The sequence below is a fragment of the Tasmannia lanceolata genome, unplaced genomic scaffold, assembly GCF_043159265.1.
Source record: "Tasmannia lanceolata isolate RefF3 unplaced genomic scaffold, GAP_Taslan_0.1 ptg000037l, whole genome shotgun sequence".
Lineage (NCBI taxonomy): Eukaryota > Viridiplantae > Streptophyta > Magnoliopsida > Canellales > Winteraceae > Tasmannia > Tasmannia lanceolata.
This window is the reverse complement of record NW_027518714.1, coordinates 38105548-38118963: the sequence shown is the minus strand read 5'-3', so window position 1 is coordinate 38118963 and position 13416 is coordinate 38105548.

Genomic DNA, 13416 nt, shown 5'->3' with positions numbered 1-13416 from the left:
TCGTTGGGGTGACAGAGTTATAGTCCGTTTCATAAAGAGTGTGTTAAACGTCACCCAAAGTAAAACCTCCATAACTCTCTCATTTTAAGTCAAAAAGTGAGGAAATTTCTACCAATCGGAGGTCCTAAGATTCTTTTTCTCGGGAAAGAAATCTCATTTCAAAATTTGTTGGGATGAGAGAGCTGTAGTCCGTTTTATAAAGAGTGTGCGAAACTTCATCCAAAATTAAAACCTCTGTAACTCTCTGACTTTAAGTTCAAAAGGGGTGAAATTTCTACCAATCTTCAAATTCTCTTTCCGGAAAAAGAAATCTTCTTTTAAAAATCGTTGGGGTGAGAGAGTTGTTGTCCGTTTTAGAAACAGTGTGCGAAACGTCACCCAAAATTAAAACCTCGATAACTCTCTCACTTTAAGCCCAAAAGTGGGGAAATTTCTACCAATCGGAGGTCCTAAGATTCTTTTTCTTGGGAAAGAAATCTCATTTCAAAATTTGTTGGAATGAGAGAGTTGTAGTCCGTTTTATAAAGAGTGTGCAAAACGTCATCCAAAATTAAAACCTCTGCAACTCTATGACTTTAAGTTCAAAAGGGGTGAAATTTCTACCAGTCTTCAAATTCTCTTTCCGGGGAAAGATATCTTGTTTTAAAAATCGTTGGGGTGAGAGAGTTGTTGTCCGTCTTATAAAGAGTGTGCGAAACGTCACCCAAAATTAAAACTTTCATAACTCACTTATTTTAAGTCGAAAACTGGAGAAATTTCTATCAATTAGATGTCTTCAAATTCTCTTTCAGGAAAAAAAATCTGATTTAAAAATTCGGTGGGATGAGAGAGTTTTGGTCCATTTTATAAAGAGTGTGTGAAACGTCACCCAAAATTAAAACTTCCATAACTCTCTCATTTGAAGTCAAAAAGTTGTGAAATTTCTACCAATCAGATGTCCTAAGATTCTTTTTCTTCGGAAAGAAATCTCATTTCAAATATTGTTGGGATGAGAGAGTTGTAGTCCGTTTTATAAAGAGTGTGCGAGACGTCATCCAAAATTAAAACCTGTGTAACTCTCTGACTTTAAGTTCAAAAGTGGAGAAATTTCTACCAATCTTCAAATTCTCTTTCCGGGAAAAGAAATCTTGTTTTAAAAATCATTGGGGTGAGAGAGTTGTTGTCCGTTTTTCAAAGAGTATGCGAAACGTCACCCAAAATTAAAACCTCTATAACTCTCTCACTTTAAGTCCAAAAGTGGTGAAATTTCTACCAATCGGAGGTCTTCTAATTCTCTTTCAGGGGAAAGAAATCTCGTTTCAAAATTCGTTGGGGTGACAGAGTTATAGTCCGTTTCATAAAGAGTGTGTTAAACGTCACCCAAAGTAAAACCTCCGTAACTCTCTCATTTTAAGTCAAAAAGTGAGGAAATTTCTACCAATCGGAGGTCCTAAGATTCTTTTTCTTGGGAAAGAAATCTCATTTCAAAATTTGTTGGGATGAGAGAGCTGTAGTCCGTTTTATAAAGAGTGTGCGAAGCGTCATCCAAAATTAAAACCTCTGTAACTCTCTGACTTTAAGTTCAAAAGGGGTGAAATTTCTACCAATCTTCAAATTCTCTTTCCGGAAAAAGAAATCTTCTTTTAAAAATCGTTGGGGTGAGAGAGTTGTTGTCCGTTTTAGAAAGAGTGTGTGAAACGTCACCTAAAATTAAAACCTCGATAACTCTCTCACTTTAAGCCCAAAAGTGGGGAAATTTCTACCAATCGGAGGTCCTAAGATTCTTTTTCTTGGGAAAGAAATCTCATTTCAAAATTTGTTGGAATGAGAGAGTTGTAGTCCGTTTTATAAAGAGTGTGCAAAACGTCATCCAAAATTAAAACCTCTGCAACTCTCTGACTTTAAGTTCAAAAGGGGTGAAATTTCTACCAGTCTTCAAATTCTCTTTCCAGGGAAAGATATCTTGTTTTAAAAATCGTTGGGGTGAGATAGTTGTTGTCCGTCTTATAAAGAGTGTGCGAAACGTCACCCAAAATTAAAACTTTCATAACTCACTTATTTTAAGTCGAAAACTGGATAAATTTCTATCAATTAGATGTCTTCAAATTCTCTTTCAGGAAAAAAAATCTGATTTAAAAATTCGGTGGGATGAGAGAGTTTTGGTCCATTTTATAAAGAGTGTGTGAAACGTCACCCAAAATTAAAACTTCCATAACTCTCTCATTTGAAGTCAAAAAGTTGAGAAATTTCTACCAATCAGATGTCCTAAGATTCTTTTTCTTCGGAAAGAAATCTCATTTCAAATATTGTTGGGATGAGAGAGTTGTAGTCCGTTTTATAAAGAGTGTGCGAGACGTCATCCAAAATTAAAACCTGTGTAACTCTCTGACTTTAAGTTCAAAAGTGGAGAAATTTCTACCAATCTTCAAATTCTCTTTCCGGGAAAAGAAATCTTGTTTTAAAAATCATTGGGGTGAGAGAGTTGTTGTCCGTTTTTCAAAGAGTATGCGAAACGTCACCCAAAATTAAAACCTCTATAACTCTCTCACTTTAAGTCCAAAAGTGGTGAAATTTCTACCAATCGGAGGTCTTCTAATTCTCTTTCAGGGGAAAGAAATCTCGTTTCAAAATTCGTTGGGGTGACAGAGTTATAGTCCGTTTCATAAAGAGTGTGTTAAACGTCACCCAAAGTAAAACCTCCATAACTCTCTCATTTTAAGTCAAAAAGTGAGGAAATTTCTACCAATCGGAGGTCCTAAGATTCTTTTTCTTGGGAAAGAAATCTCATTTCAAAATTTGTTGGGATGAGAGAGCTGTAGTCCGTTTTATAAAGAGTGTGCGAAGCGTCATCCAAAATTAAAACCTCTGTAACTCTCTGACTTTAAGTTCAAAAGGGGTGAAATTTCTACCAATCTTCAAATTCTCTTTCCGGAAAAAGAAATCTTCTTTTAAAAATCGTTGGGGTGAGAGAGTTGTTGTCCGTTTTAGAAACAGTGTGCGAAACGTCACCCAAAATTAAAACCTCGATAACTCTCTCACTTTAAGCCCAAAAGTGGGGAAATTTCTACCAATCGGAGGTCCTAAGATTCTTTTTCTTGGGAAAGAAATCTCATTTCAAAATTTGTTGGAATGAGAGAGTTGTAGTCCGTTTTATAAAGAGTGTGCAAAACGTCATCCAAAATTAAAACCTCTGCAACTCTCTGATTTTAAGTTCAAAAGGGGTGAAATTTCTACCAGTCTTCAAATTCTCTTTCCGGGGAAAGAAATCTTCTTTTAAAAATCGTTGGGGTGAGAGAGTTGTTGTCCGTCTTATAAAGAGTGTGCGAAACGTCACCCAAAATTAAAACTTTCATAACTCACTTATTTTAAGTCGAAAACTGGAGAAATTTCTATCAATTAGATGTCTTCAAATTCTCTTTCAGGAAAAAAAATCTGATTTAAAAATTCAGTGGGATGAGAGAGTTTTGGTCCATTTTATAAAGAGTGTGTGAAACGTCACCCAAAATTAAAACTTCCATAACTCTCTCATTTGAAGTCAAAAAGTTGAGAAATTTCTACCAATCAGATGTCCTAAGATTCTTTTTCTTCGGAAAGAAATCTCATTTCAAATATTGTTGGGATGAGAGAGTTGTAGTCCGTTTTATAAAGAGTGTGCGAGACGTCATCCAAAATTAAAACCTGTGTAACTCTCTGACTTTAAGTTCAAAAGTGGAGAAATTTCTACCAATCTTCAAATTCTCTTTCCGGGAAAAGAAATCTTGTTTTAAAAATCATTGGGGTGAGAGAGTTGTTGTCCGTTTTTCAAAGAGTATGCGAAACGTCACCCAAAATTAAAACCTCTATAACTCTCTCACTTTAAGTCCAAAAGTGGTGAAATTTCTACCAATCGGAGGTCTTCTAATTCTCTTTCAGGGGAAAGAAATCTCGTTTCAAAATTCGTTGGGGTGACAGAGTTATAGTCCGTTTCATAAAGAGTGTGTTAAACGTCACCCAAAGTAAAACCTCAATAACTCTCTCATTTTAAGTCAAAAAGTGAGGAAATTTCTACCAATCGGAGGTCCTAAGATTCTTTTTCTTGGGAAAGAAATCTCATTTCAAAATTTGTTGGGATGAGAGAGCTGTAGTCCGTTTTATAAAGAGTGTGCGAAACGTCATCCAAAATTAAAACCTCTGTAACTCTCTGACTTTAGGTTCAAAAGGGGTGAAATTTCTACCAATCTTCAAATTCTCTTTCCGGAAAAAGAAATCTTCTTTTAAAAATCGTTGGGGTGAGAGAGTTGTTGTCCGTTTTAGAAACAGTGTGCGAAACGTCACCCAAAATTAAAACCTCGATAACTCTCTCACTTTAAGCCCAAAAGTGGGGAAATTTCTACCAATCGGAGGTCCTAAGATTCTTTTTCTTGGGAAAGAAATCTCATTTCAAAATTTGTTGAAATGAGAGAGTTGTAGTCCGTTTTATAAAGAGTGTGCAAAACGTCATCCAAAATTAAAACCTCTGCAACTCTCTGACTTTAAGTTCAAAAGGGGTGAAATTTCTACCAGTCTTCAAATTCTCTTTCCGGGGAAAGATATCTTGTTTTAAAAATCGTTGGGGTGAGAGAGTTGTTGTCCGTCTTATAAAGAGTGTGCGAAACGTCACCCAAAATTAAAACTTTCATAACTCACTTATTTTAAGTCGAAAACTGGAGAAATTTCTATCAATTAGATGTCTTCAAATTCTCTTTCAGGAAAAAAAATCTGATTTAAAAATTCGGTGGGATGAGAGAGTTTTGGTCCATTTTATAAAGAGTGTGTGAAATGTCACCCAAAATTAAAACTTCCATATCTCTCTCATTTGAAGTTAAAAAGTTGTGAAATTTCTACCAATCAGATGTCCTAAGATTCTTTTTCTTCGTAAAGAAATCTGATTTCAAATATTGTTGGGATGAGAGAGTTGTAGTCCGTTTTATAAAGAGTGTGCGAGACGTCATCCAAAATTAAAACCTGTGTAACTCTCTGACTTTAAGTTCAAAAGTGGAGAAATTTCTACCAATCTTCAAATTCTCTTTCCGGAAAAAGAAATCTTGTTTTAAAAATCATTGGGGTGAGAGAGTTGTTGTCCGTTTTTCAAAGAGTATGCGAAACGTCACCCAAAATTAAAACCTCTATAACTCTCTCACTTTAAGTCCAAAAGTGGTGAAATTTCTACCAATCGGAGGTCTTCTAATTCTCTTTCAGGGGAAAGAAATCTCGTTTCAAAATTCGTTGGGGTGACAGAGTTATAGTCCGTTTCATAAAGAGTGTGTTAAACGTCACCCAAAGTAAAACCTCCATAACTCTCTCATTTTAAGTCAAAAAGTGAGGAAATTTCTACCAATTGGAGGTCCTAAGATTCTTTTTCTCGGGAAAGAAATCTCATTTCAAAATTTGTTGGGATGAGAGAGCTGTAGTCCGTTTTATAAAGAGTGTGCGAAACGTCATCCAAAATTAAAACCTCTGTAACTCTCTGACTTTAAGTTCAAAAGGGGTGAAATTTCTACCAATCTTCAAATTCTCTTTCCGGAAAAAGAAATCTTCTTTTAAAAATCGTTGGGGTGAGAGAGTTGTTGTCCGTTTTAGAAACAGTGTGCGAAACGTCACCCAAAATTAAAACCTCGATAACTCTCTTACTTTAAGCCCAAAAGTGGGGAAATTTCTACCAATCGGAGGTCCTAAGATTCTTTTTCTTGGGAAAGAAATCTCATTTCAAAATTTGTTGGAATGAGAGAGTTGTAGTCCGTTTTATAAAGAGTGTGCAAAACGTCATCCAAAATTAAAACCTCTGCAACTCTCTGACTTTAAGTTCAAAAGGGGTGAAATTTCTACCGGTCTTCAAATTCTCTTTCCGGGGAAAGATATCTTGTTTTAAAAATCGTTGGGGTGAGAGAGTTGTTGTCCGTCTTATAAAGAGTGTGCGAAACGTCACCCAAAATTAAAACTTTCATAACTCACTTATTTTAAGTCGAAAACTGGAGAAATTTCTATCAATTAGATGTCTTCAAATTCTCTTTCAGGAAAAAAAATCTGATTTAAAAATTCGGTGGGATGAGAGAGTTTTGGTCCATTTTATAAAGAGTGTGTGAAACGTCACCCAAAATTAAAACTTCCATAACTCTCTCATTTGAAGTCAAAAAGTTGTGAAATTTCTACCAATCAGATGTCCTAAGATTCTTTTTCTTCGGAAAGAAATCTCATTTCAAATATTGTTGGGATGAGAGAGTTGTAGTCCGTTTTATAAAGAGTGTGCGAGACGTCATCCAAAATTAAAACTTGTGTAACTCTCTGACTTTAAGTTCAAAAGTGGAGAAATTTCTACCAATCTTCAAATTCTCTTTCCGGGAAAAGAAATCTTGTTTTAAAAATCATTGGGGTGAGAGAGTTGTTGTCCGTTTTTCAAAGAGTATGCGAAACGTCACCCAAAATTAAAACCTCTATAACTCTCTCACTTTAAGTCCAAAAGTGGTGAAATTTCTACCAATCGGAGGTCTTCTAATTCTCTTTCAGGGGAAAGAAATCTCGTTTCAAAATTCGTTGGGGTGACAGAGTTATAGTCCGTTTCATAAAGAGTGTGTTAAACGTCACCCAAAGTAAAACCTCCGTAACTCTCTCATTTTAAGTCAAAAAGTGAGGAAATTTCTACCAATCGGAGGTCCTAAGATTCTTTTTCTTGGGAAAGAAATCTCATTTCAAAATTTGTTGGGATGAGAGAGCTGTAGTCCGTTTTATAAAGAGTGTGCGAAGCGTCATCCAAAATTAAAACCTCTGTAACTCTCTGACTTTAAGTTCAAAAGGGGTGAAATTTCTACCAATCTTCAAATTCTCTTTCCGGAAAAAGAAATCTTCTTTTAAAAATCGTTGGGGTGAGAGAGTTGTTGTCCGTTTTAGAAACAGTGTGTGAAACGTCACCTAAAATTAAAACCTCGATAACTCTCTCACTTTAAGCCCAAAAGTGGGGAAATTTCTACCAATCGGAGGTCCTAAGATTCTTTTTCTTGGGAAAGAAATCTCATTTCAAAATTTGTTGGAATGAGAGAGTTGTAGTCCGTTTTATAAAGAGTGTGCAAAACGTCATCCAAAATTAAAACCTCTGCAACTCTCTAACTTTAAGTTCAAAAGGGGTGAAATTTCTACCAGTCTTCAAATTCTCTTTCCGGGGAAAGATAACTTGTTTTAAAAATCGTTGGGGTGAGATAGTTGTTGTCCGTCTTATAAAGAGTGTGCGAAACGTCACCCAAAATTAAAACTTTCATAACTCACTTATTTTAAGTCGAAAACTGGAGAAATTTCTATCAATTAGATGTCTTCAAATTCTCTTTCAGGAAAAAAAATCTGATTTAAAAATTCGGTGGGATGAGAGAGTTTTGGTCCATTTTATAAAGAGTGTGTGAAACGTCAGCCAAAATTAAAACTTCCATAACTCTCTCATTTGAAGTCAAAAAGTTGAGAAATTTCTACCAATCAGATGTCCTAAGATTCTTTTTCTTCGGAAAGAAATCTCATTTCAAATATTGTTGGGATGAGAGAGTTGTAGTCCGTTTTATAAAGAGTGTGTGAGACGTCATCCAAAATTAAAACCTGTGTAACTCTCTGACTTTAAGTTCAAAAGTGGAGAAATTTCTACCAATCTTCAAATTCTCTTTCCGGGAAAAGAAATCTTGTTTTAAAAATCATTGGGGTGAGAGAGTTGTTGTCCGTTTTTCAAAGAGTATGCGAAACGTCACCCAAAATTAAAACCTCTATAACTCTCTCACTTTAAGTCCAAAAGTGGTGAAATTTCTACCAATCGGAGGTCTTCTAATTCTCTTTCAGGGGAAAGAAATCTCGTTTCAAAATTCGTTGGGGTGACAGAGTTATAGTCCGTTTCATAAAGAGTGTGTTAAACGTCACCCAAAGTAAAACCTCCATAACTCTCTCATTTTAAGTCAAAAAGTGAGGAAATTTCTACCAATCGGAGGTCCTAAGATTCTTTTTCTTGGGAAAGAAATCTCATTTCAAAATTTGTTGGGATGAGAGAGCTGTAGTCCGTTTTATAAAGAGTGTGCGAAGCGTCATCCAAAATTAAAACCTCTGTAACTCTCTGACTTTAAGTTCAAAAGGGGTGAAATTTCTACCAATCTTCAAATTCTCTTTCCGGAAAAAAAATCTTCTTTTAAAAATCGTTGGGGTGAGAGAGTTGTTGTCCGTTTTAGAAACAGTGTGTGAAAGGTCACCCAAAATTAAAACCTCGATAACTCTCTCACTTTAAGCCCAAAAGTGGGGAAATTTCTACCAATCGGAGGTCCTAAGATTCTTTTTCTTGGGAAAGAAATCTCATTTCAAAATTTGTTGGAATGAGAGAGTTGTAGTCCGTTTTATAAAGAGTGTGCAAAACGTCATCCAAAATTAAAACCTCTGCAACTCTCTGATTTTAAGTTCAAAAGGGGTGAAATTTCTACCAGTCTTCAAATTCTCTTTCCGGGGAAAGAAATCTTCTTTTAAAAATCGTTGGGGTGAGAGAGTTGTTGTCCGTCTTATAAAGAGTGTGCGAAACGTCACCCAAAATTAAAACTTTCATAACTCACTTATTTTAAGTCGAAAACTGGAGAAATTTCTATCAATTAGATGTCTTCAAATTCTCTTTCAGGAAAAAAAATCTGATTTAAAAATTCAGTGGGATGAGAGAGTTTTGGTCCATTTTATAAAGAGTGTGTGAAACGTCACCCAAAATTAAAACTTCCATAACTCTCTCATTTGAAGTCAAAAAGTTGAGAAATTTCTACCAATCAGATGTCCTAAGATTCTTTTTCTTCGGAAAGAAATCTCATTTCAAATATTGTTGGGATGAGAGAGTTGTAGTCCGTTTTATAAAGAGTGTGCGAGACGTCATCCAAAATTAAAACCTGTGTAACTCTCTGACTTTAAGTTCAAAAGTGGAGAAATTTCTACCAATCTTCAAATTCTCTTTCCGGGAAAAGAAATCTTGTTTTAAAAATCATTGGGGTGAGAGAGTTGTTGTCCGTTTTTCAAAGAGTATGCGAAACGTCACCCAAAATTAAAACCTCTATAACTCTCTCACTTTAAGTCCAAAAGTGGTGAAATTTCTACCAATCGGAGGTCTTCTAATTCTCTTTCAGGGGAAAGAAATCTCGTTTCAAAATTCGTTGGGGTGACAGAGTTATAGTCCGTTTCATAAAGAGTGTGTTAAACGTCACCCAAAGTAAAACCTCCATAACTCTCTCATTTTAAGTCAAAAAGTGAGGAAATTTCTACCAATCGGAGGTCCTAAGATTCTTTTTCTTGGGAAAGAAATCTCATTTCAAAATTTGTTGGGATGAGAGAGCTGTAGTCCGTTTTATAAAGAGTGTGCGAAACGTCATCCAAAATTAAAACCTCTGTAACTCTCTGACTTTAGGTTCAAAAGGGGTGAAATTTCTACCAATCTTCAAATTCTCTTTCCGGAAAAAGAAATCTTCTTTTAAAAATCGTTGGGGTGAGAGAGTTGTTGTCCGTTTTAGAAACAGTGTGCGAAACGTCACCCAAAATTAAAACCTCGATAACTCTCTCACTTTAAGCCCAAAAGTGGGGAAATTTCTACCAATCGGAGGTCCTAAGATTCTTTTTCTTGGGAAAGAAATCTCATTTCAAAATTTGTTGAAATGAGAGAGTTGTAGTCCGTTTTATAAAGAGTGTGCAAAACGTCATCCAAAATTAAAACCTCTGCAACTCTCTGACTTTAAGTTCAAAAGGGGTGAAATTTCTACCAGTCTTCAAATTCTCTTTCCGGGGAAAGATATCTTGTTTTAAAAATCGTTGGGGTGAGAGAGTTGTTGTCCGTCTTATAAAGAGTGTGCGAAACGTCACCCAAAATTAAAACTTTCATAACTCACTTATTTTAAGTCGAAAACTGGAGAAATTTCTATCAATTAGATGTCTTCAAATTCTCTTTCAGGAAAAAAAATCTGATTTAAAAATTCGGTGGGATGAGAGAGTTTTGGTCCATTTTATAAAGAGTGTGTGAAATGTCACCCAAAATTAAAACTTCCATATCTCTCTCATTTGAAGTTAAAAAGTTGTGAAATTTCTACCAATCAGATGTCCTAAGATTCTTTTTCTTCGTAAAGAAATCTGATTTCAAATATTGTTGGGATGAGAGAGTTGTAGTCCGTTTTATAAAGAGTGTGCGAGACGTCATCCAAAATTAAAACCTGTGTAACTCTCTGACTTTAAGTTCAAAAGTGGAGAAATTTCTACCAATCTTCAAATTCTCTTTCCGGAAAAAGAAATCTTGTTTTAAAAATCATTGGGGTGAGAGAGTTGTTGTCCGTTTTTCAAAGAGTATGCGAAACGTCACCCAAAATTAAAACCTCTATAACTCTCTCACTTTAAGTCCAAAAGTGGTGAAATTTCTACCAATCGGAGGTCTTCTAATTCTCTTTCAGGGGAAAGAAATCTCGTTTCAAAATTCGTTGGGGTGACAGAGTTATAGTCCGTTTCATAAAGAGTGTGTTAAACGTCACCCAAAGTAAAACCTACATAACTCTCTCATTTTAAGTCAAAAAGTGAGGAAATTTCTACCAATCGGAGGTCCTAAGATTCTTTTTCTTGGGAAAGAAATCTCATTTCAAAATTTGTTGGGATGAGAGAGCTGTAGTCCGTTTTATAAAGAGTGTGCGAAGCGTCATCCAAAATTAAAACCTCTGTAACTCTCTGACTTTAAGTTCAAAAGGGGTGAAATTTCTACCAATCTTCAAATTCTCTTTCCGGAAAAAGAATTCTTCTTTTAAAAATCGTTGGGGTGAGAGAGTTGTTGTCCGTTTTAGAAACAGTGTGTGAAATGTCACCCAAAATTAAAACCTCGATAACTCTCTCACTTTAAGCCCAAAAGTGGGGAAATTTCTACCAATCGGAGGTCCTAAGATTCTTTTTCTTGGGAAAGAAATCTCATTTCAAAATTTGTTGGAATGAGAGAGTTGTAGTCCGTTTTATAAAGAGTGTGCAAAACGTCATCCAAAATTAAAACCTCTGCAATTCTCTGACTTTAAGTTCAAAAGGGGTGAAATTTCTACCAGTCTTCAAATTCTCTTTCCGGGGAAAGATATCTTGTTTTAAAAATCGTTGGGGTGAGAGAGTTGTTGTCCGTCTTATAAAGAGTGTGCGAAACGTCACCCAAAATTAAAACTTTCATAACTCACTTATTTTAAGTCGAAAACTGGAGAAATTTCTATCAATTAGATGTCTTCAAATTCTCTTTCAGGAAAAAAAATCTGATTTAAAAATTCGGTGGGATGAGAGAGTTTTGGTCCATTTTATAAAGAGTGTGTGAAACGTCACCCAAAATTAAAACTTCCATATCTCTCTCATTTGAAGTTAAAAAGTTGTGAAATTTCTACCAATCAGATGTCCTAAGATTCTTTTTCTTCGTAAAGAAATCTGATTTCAAATATTGTTGGGATGAGAGAGTTGTAGTCCGTTTTATAAAGAGTGTGCGAGACGTCATCCAAAATTAAAACCTGTGTAACTCTCTGACTTTAAGTTCAAAAGTGGAGAAATTTCTACCAATCTTCAAATTCTCTTTCCGGAAAAAGAAATCTTGTTTTAAAAATCATTGGGGTGAGAGAGTTGTTGTCCGTTTTTCAAAGAGTATGCGAAACGTCACCCAAAATTAAAACCTCTATAACTCTCTCACTTTAAGTCCAAAAGTGGTGAAATTTCTACCAAATCGGAGGTCTTCTAATTCTCTTTCAGGGGAAAGAAATCTCGTTTCAAAATTCGTTGGGGTGACAGAGTTATAGTCCGTTTCATAAAGAGTGTGTTAAACGTCACCCAAAGTAAAACCTACATAACTCTCTCATTTTAAGTCAAAAAGTGAGGAAATTTCTACCAATCGGAGGTCCTAAGATTCTTTTTCTTGGGAAAGAAATCTCATTTCAAAATTTGTTGGGATGAGAGAGCTGTAGTCCGTTTTATAAAGAGTGTGCGAAGCGTCATCCAAAATTAAAACCTCTGTAACTCTCTGACTTTAAGTTCAAAAGGGGTGAAATTTCTACCAATCTTCAAATTCTCTTTCCGGAAAAAGAATTCTTCTTTTAAAAATCGTTGGGGTGAGAGAGTTGTTGTCCGTTTTAGAAACAGTGTGTGAAATGTCACCCAAAATTAAAACCTCGATAACTCTCTCACTTTAAGCCCAAAAGTGGGGAAATTTCTACCAATCGGAGGTCCTAAGATTCTTTTTCTTGGGAAAGAAATCTCATTTCAAAATTTGTTGGAATGAGAGAGTTGTAGTCCGTTTTATAAAGAGTGTGCAAAACGTCATCCAAAATTAAAACCTCTGCAATTCTCTGACTTTAAGTTCAAAAGGGGTGAAATTTCTACCAGTCTTCAAATTCTCTTTCCGGGGAAAGATATCTTGTTTTAAAAATCGTTGGGGTGAGAGAGTTGTTGTCCGTCTTATAAAGAGTGTGCGAAACGTCACCCAAAATTAAAACTTTCATAACTCACTTATTTTAAGTCGAAAAGTGGAGAAATTTCTATCAATTAGATGTCTTCAAATTCTCTTTCAGGAAAAAAAATCTGATTTAAAAATTCGGTGGGATGAGAGAGTTTTGGTCCATTTTATAAAGAGTGTGTGAAACGTCACCCAAAATTAAAACTTCCATATCTCTCTCATTTGAAGTTAAAAAGTTGTGAAATTTCTACCAATCAGATGTCCTAAGATTCTTTTTCTTCGTAAAGAAATCTGATTTCAAATATTGTTGGGATGAGAGAGTTGTAGTCCGTTTTATAAAGAGTGTGCGTGACGTCATCCAAAATTAAAACCTGTGTAACTCTCTGACTTTAAGTTCAAAAGTGGAGAAATTTCTACCAATCTTCAAATTCTCTTTCCGGGAAAAGAAATCTTGTTTTAAAAATCATTGGGGTGAGAGAGTTGTTGTCCGTTTTTCAAAGAGTATTCGAAACGTCACCCAAAATTAAAACCTCTATAACTCTCTCACTTTAAGTCCAAAAGTGGTGAAATTTCTACCAATCGGAGGTCTTCTAATTCTCTTTCAGGGGAAAGAAATCTCGTTTCAAAATTCGTTGGGGTGACAGAGTTATAGTCCGTTTCATAAAGAGTGTGTTAAACGTCACCCAAAGTAAAACCTCCATAACTCTCTCATTTTAAGTCAAAAAGTGAGGAAATTTCTACCAATTGGAGGTCCTAAGATTCTTTTTCTCGGGAAAGAAATCTCATTTCAAAATTTGTTGGGATGAGAGAGCTGTAGTCCGTTTTATAAAGAGTGTGCGAAACGTCATCCAAAATTAAAACCTCTGTAACTCTCTGACTTTAAGTTCAAAAGGGGTGAAATTTCTACCAATCTTCAAATTCTCTTTCCGGAAAAAGAAATCTTCTTTTAAAAATCGTTGGGGTGAGAGAGTTGTTGTCCGTTTTAGAAACAGTGT